Raw genomic sequence first — 6,387 nt, forward strand, 5'->3', positions numbered from 1 at the left:
GACAGTTTGCGTGGGCGGATTCATTTAATCCTCCCAAAAACCCTATCAAGTAGCTACTAACATTATATTTGTTTTATAGATGAGGAATATGAGGCACAGCAAAGATAATAATATGTTCAAGGTTTACAATTAAGAGGGTACTGAGCTAGAATTCAACTCAGTCATTTAGCTCCAGAGTCCACATGCTTAACCGTAATGGCATGATGAATGCATATCAAAAACAATATTAAATTTTGAGAAATTTCCCTTCCCCTTTTCTCCCTTCTTCCTTTCCCACTTTTTCCCTTCTCCCTTCTTCCTTTTTTTTTTTTCCATTAAATATAATTTAAACATCTAATAAGTGTCAGACACTCCTAGTACTAGGAATTCTAAGGTAAATGAAATGTAACTTCTAATTATCAAAGTATTCGAGACTCAGTGAGATAAACAGATACACATGTAAGCAAAGGTAAAACGCTTCAATATCCACCAAATGGGGCACCATGAAAGAACCCAGTTGGTTCAAGGAACCTAGGAAAGGGATTCCAGAGACAATACTTAACCTGGACTCAAAGACTAAATACTAAGTATAGAATTGAAGAAACAGAATATTGTCAATAGAAAGACCAGCTTGTGTAAAGTCCAAGAAGCTTAAAATTTCATGGAACTTCTCAAATACTTTGATGTGGCTTCAGTACACACAGCTGGAGGATGAGAATAGATAAGTGATAGCTATACATGCAATAGATTTGTGATTTCTCTTTGGTCACTTGATAATTATCAAATTGCAATATTATAAAACTACTGTATGTGTTTCTTTATAATTTAGATAATAAATAATCTATGAAAAAAAGAAATCAATTCTGCTTAAGACTCCAGTCAGCTTTGTGCCAACATTTGCATTTGTGGTCCTCATAGTAACTCTTTGAAGTATAGAGGGTGAATAATACCACTATTGCTATTTTACAATTTAATATAAAGAGGTTTAGGGAGATAAGATGGCTTGGCAAAACTGACATTAGTGCTAAATGAGAGCACCAACATTTTGACTCTTGATCAAGTTCTGTTTCCTGTCATCACAATCTGTGGCTGGACCAATGCTTTGTACCAAATCTTACCAACACATTAAGGTTGGCAGAAAAGAAAAATAACAGGAGTGTGGGTCTCTGATGCATAAATGAACCATTATATCAGTTCTACACTATTTCTAGATTTCTTGTTATGTGATAAAAACATATTTGTTTTAAAATGACAAAGCAAAATACGAAATAGCCAATAGTCAATTAAAATTGAGATTTTACTTCATTTCGGGTAATATTATCTTAACATTTCTGTGGTAATGGTATTTTTTTTTTTTTTCTGATCGTTATCTGACAAAATATTTTTATTAGCTATTTGTGTTAAGAAAAATACTTCAGTCTATGGCCATGCTACCCTAAACATACCCGATCCCATCTGATCTCGCAAGCTAAGCAGGGTCAAGCCTGGTTAGTACTTGGATGGGAGACCACCTAGGAAGACCAGGTGCTGTAGGCGTAAAAAAAAAAAAATACTTCAGATTAACAAATTTGGAGATCTAATGTACAGCATAGTGATTATACCTAATAATACTGCATAATTTACTTAAATGTTGCTAAAAGAAAAGACTTTAAATGTTCTGACTACAAAAAATAAATGATAATTATGTGACAAGATAGAGATGGTGGTGATGTTATGGTGGTAATCATTTTGCAATATGTAAATGTATCTAATTAACACATTATACACCTTAAACTTATACGATGCCTTGTGCCAATTGTATCTCAATTAAGATAAAAGAAAAAGAAATATTCTTCATAAAAAAGACAGTACAAAGGACGTATCTCTTGGGAGATGTTGTAGTTCAGGCTGCCATAACAGAATACTATAGACTGGGTGGCTTAAACAACAGAAATTTATTTCTCAAATTCTGGAGGCTGAGAAGTTCAAGATCAAGATGCAAGCAAAATAGGCTTCATCCTAAGGGCCCTTATCTTGGCTTGTAGATGGCCATCACCTCTCTGTGTATTCACGTGACCTCCACTTTGTGCTCACTCAGAAAGAGAGAGCAAGCTCTATGATGTATCTTCTAAGGGCACTAATCCTGTCATGAGGGCCCCACCCTCATGACTTCATTTAACCCTCATTACATCTGAAAGGCCCCATAAATGCCAACACATTGTAGGTTAAAACTTCAACACATAAATTTGGCGGGGGGCGGGGGAGGACACAATATTCAGTTCATACAAGAAAAAATTCTGCATAAGTCTTTTGCATTTCTGCAAGTTTTGTGAGCAGAGACACTGACAGTTTCCCCCACCCCAGGCTATCTTTTCAAAGTAGTTGCAAAGCAAATAGCTTTAGAAGACAGAAATAGTGTATCATTCTAGAAAAGAAGGCAGTTTTACTTACTGTGCGGTTTAATAAGGATAAAGCTCTCTCTGAGGCAGATTTACTTGCAGGCTGTTATAAAAGATCGGCATTTCCTTCCTGTAACAGTACCCAGTGCATACTTATTTAAGTATGATTCCCAGGTTTTTGCCTGAACAATGAACTGAGTAGTGGTGCTCTGACTACGATATGGAAGAAAGGAAGAAGAATCAGTTTTGTGGTGAAAATCATGAGTCATTTTTGCCACATAAAGTTGAATTTCCTATAATATATTGAAGTAGAAATATTGAGAGGGTAGGTTCTGGAGTATGAGGAAGAGGAAGGGTCTAGATAGTGTTCTGATGATCCATTGCTGAATAATAAAGTTCCCAAAACTTAATGACTTAAAACAACAGCAATGTGTGTTTTGTTTCAAACCTGCAACCTGAGCAGGGCTTGATGAGTAGGGCTTGTTTCTGCCTCATTTGGCATCAGCTGGGGCAGCTGGAAGGCTGCAGGCTGGAATCATCTAAAATCTCAGTTACTCCCATGTCTGGTGGTTGATGATAATGGCCATCAGCCATCTGTGGAGACTGGGCCAGAACTCCTACACATGGCCTATCCATGTGGCTGCCTGACTTCTGTGCAACCTGATGCCTCGGTTCCAAGGGTGTACATCCCAAGAGAGATGTAGAACCAGGGTAAAGCTGTGTCATCTTTCCTAACGTTTTCTCAGGAATCCCACAGCTTTGCTTTTGTCTCTGCATTTATTAGAAGTGAGTCATTAGGTTTGCTTCATTTTCAAAGGGAGTGGAATTATAATCCATTTTTAGTAGGAGGTGCATCAAAATATTTGTGGGTGTGTTTTAAAACCATGACAGTTAAAAAAAAAAATTTGGAAATCATTGGTACATTACCTTTATACCCATGAAAGGAGGTGAAATTGCTTAGAGAGGGAATAAAATTAGAAGAGAAAGAAAACCAAAGAGTAAACTCTGAAAAACATCCACATTTCATGTCTATCTGAGGAAGAGGAGCAGAAAAGGGACTGAGAAGGAAAAGCCATTGAGGTAGGGGGAAAACCAGAAGAATGAGGTTTTTTGAAAGCTAAGAGGCCTAATTGAACTCATCTGCTCTTAATTTCTTCCCCCCAAACAATAATAACTATACTTACTATATACTTAAACTACTTTCACAAAGTAGAGAAAGCTGTGTCAAGGATTGCCGATGGCTCAGACAGGTCAAGAAATTGAGAGAGAAAACTGGTGACTGTAAGATGGAGGTTGTTGAGGACTTTGACAAGAGCAATATCAGTTGCATAATTGCAATATAAATCTGATTAGAGTGACTTAAAGAACAAATAGAAAGGTGAGAAAACAATTATTTTTCCTTCTTCTTTTGTATGTTCTGCACGGTACAAGGCCCCATGGCATGATGACATAGAAGATAAGCGGGGATAGTTTAAAGAAGAGTATAAGCATATGGGAAATCATTCAGATGGGGGATTTATTTTTGGCTGTGGTTGAGAATAACCCATCAGTGCATATTGGCTATACTCCCCCCCGAACCTCACAATGAATTTTTGATGACCACACTATCTCCAGTTTTAACACAAATATATGACTATACATTGATTCTTAAGACTGACTTTTAAAGTAGTTCTTTAAAAGTACCTATATTTTGATACTGACAGAATGAGACACTACTTATGCCATTACATTGACAGCAGGAAACTTTCAGTGAAGAGACTAAACTGAAAATAAAACAGGATATTATTGACTACAGGGGATATTCTCAATGAAGAGCAGAGGCAAGATCCTACTGCACACAAACACATTTTCCATTGTCAATTTGTGTTAAATTTCTTTTTCATTTTAAGCAGAGAAGAAATAAGCAGTTCAAAATGAAGTTTATGAACATTTAACTCTTTTTTTTAAAAAAACTTACCCTTGAAAACTATACCAAATTAGGTCAATCACATTTTCCAGGTAAGAATATTAATAACAGCTACCAGTACCTACTTTCTAGTGATCACAAATCTAAACTTACTATTTCCAATCACTTTTAAAAATACTTAATATTAAATCTCATCATAATGCTATGAGTTGGGTTCATTCTACAAATGAGAAAACTGAGGCTCAATAGGATCAAATAACTTGCTTAGAGTGAGACAAGAAGGCGGTGGAGCCAGGTTACTGAGCAGTTGGTCTTGGAGTCTGGGCTTCCTAATCACTGGGCATATTGCCCCTCTAAAACATGCTTGCTTACCAGAAAAGGCAAGCCATCTGCATATTCTTTTCAACAAGTTTTTTTTTTTAAGTGGCAAAATAAAATTTTATTGAAGTATTAAAAAAGTGCAACTCTCAGCTAAGAAGAGATTGTAAAACACTCAGCCCCATGGGTGATTTCTTTCTTTCTTTTCTTTTTTTTTTTTTTCTTAGTGTAAGGAAAAAAAACATACTAAAATGCTCTAATTAAAAATACAACACAGTGGAGAATGCCAATTGCCTCTGTACTTTCAGAGAGCAGAGAGTTCTGTCTTGAAAGCAGCTTTGTTTGAAAGACAAATACTGAGAAGGAAAAGTATTGGTAAAGTTCCATCAGGAGGCAAGTCCTGTTTTCTGAGCTATTGGCCATCTGCTGGTTCTCAGAAATATTAATAATGCTGGCTTTCTCCAAATTCAAGTTAAAGGAAAGTCATCTGAATAAGTGATATTATTTATGCCACTGGGGCTAAAATCCTGTGGAATTACGGTAAGAGCCTTGATTGCTTAGCGTAGCTGGTTTCCTTGTTCAGCAGTCCACTGGCATGCAGCTAGGAAATAATATTCAATTCAGGTCAATAAAAATATATCGAGCAGCTGCTATGTACTGCCACTATTTTTGGTCCTGGGAATTACAAGATGAAGGAGACAAAGTCCCCTTACTGTCTCTACTTGGAAGAAAAATAAGTAAACAGGTAGTTAAAGTATATAGTAGGTACAGTTATTATTGTTTGGGGAAAAGAAATTAAAAGTAGGTGAGTTCAATTAGGTCTTGAATGATAAATATTCGCATTTTGTAGTAGGTAGGTGGAATAGGGACAGAACAGACATTCTGTTGGAAGGATACATGAAGTTTTGAAAGACAAAATAGAAGACATGCTCGTTACAGTTTTAGTAAAATACACATTTACTATAATATAGTCAAACAATATTTAAATAAATAAAGAAATCTGAAATCCAGGATGTGGTTTCATAGTGTAGTAGTTAGCACATCTGTTTTACATGCAGAAGGTCCTCGGTTCATGCCCCAGTGGAGCCATGTTCCATGGTCTATAGCCAAACCACCCTGAACAAGCCCGATGTCTGATCTCGGAAGCTAAGCAGGGTTGGACCTGGTTAGTACTTGAATGGGAGACCACCTAGGAAGACCAGGTGCTGTAGGCATAAATAATAATAAAAAAGAAAAGTAAAAAAAAATCTGAAATCCCAATATTCAGAGACAATTGCTCCCATGTTTCTACTAAGGAATCACCACGAGAGGAACACTAGTGACTTCTCTCCCCACCATTCACTCTTTTCTACAGATGAGAATTGTTTTATAATCAGACAGAGCCTTTGGTAGTAGAGTTTATGTGATTGTCCAGGATATGTTCAGCACTTTTCCTGCTTCCATGCAACAAAGCACGTGTTTCAGAGACAGATAGGAAGATTACTTTGTCCCCCCTGCTGTAGCCTAGTGGCACAAAGAATAAAATTTCCCTTTACAGGTGTTTGGATAGGAGTTAAGTTTGCAGAATTAGAATCACCTTTGGGTGGGTTATGCTGAGGTGAGCCCCTAATGGAAATACTGGCATCTGGTCTGACCACCAATCCACATTCAACAATCCAGAGCTCGCAGCATGAAACCTTATAGACATTTTGATTTTTATCTGCTTTCTGTATTTATTTGTAAATTTTTTTTCATGTATATTCACTATCTATAAGATAGGAACAATCTTACCTTACAGAGTTGATATAAGAATGACATGGCATTAAA

The 6,387-nt window shown here is 36.5% G+C and overlaps 2 pseudogenes; both read left to right on the forward strand.

Moving 5' to 3' along the window:
• The first annotated feature begins 1,396 nt into the window (after window positions 1-1,396).
• LOC112474404 lies at window positions 1,397-1,515 on the forward strand (annotated as a pseudogene).
• Window positions 1,516-5,679: 4,164 nt separating this feature from the next.
• LOC112474327 lies at window positions 5,680-5,795 on the forward strand (annotated as a pseudogene).
• Window positions 5,796-6,387: the final 592 nt, after the last annotated feature.

The sequence above is a fragment of the Pteropus alecto genome, unplaced genomic scaffold (assembly GCF_000325575.1).
Source record: "Pteropus alecto unplaced genomic scaffold, ASM32557v1 scaffold79, whole genome shotgun sequence".
Lineage (NCBI taxonomy): Eukaryota > Metazoa > Chordata > Mammalia > Chiroptera > Pteropodidae > Pteropus > Pteropus alecto.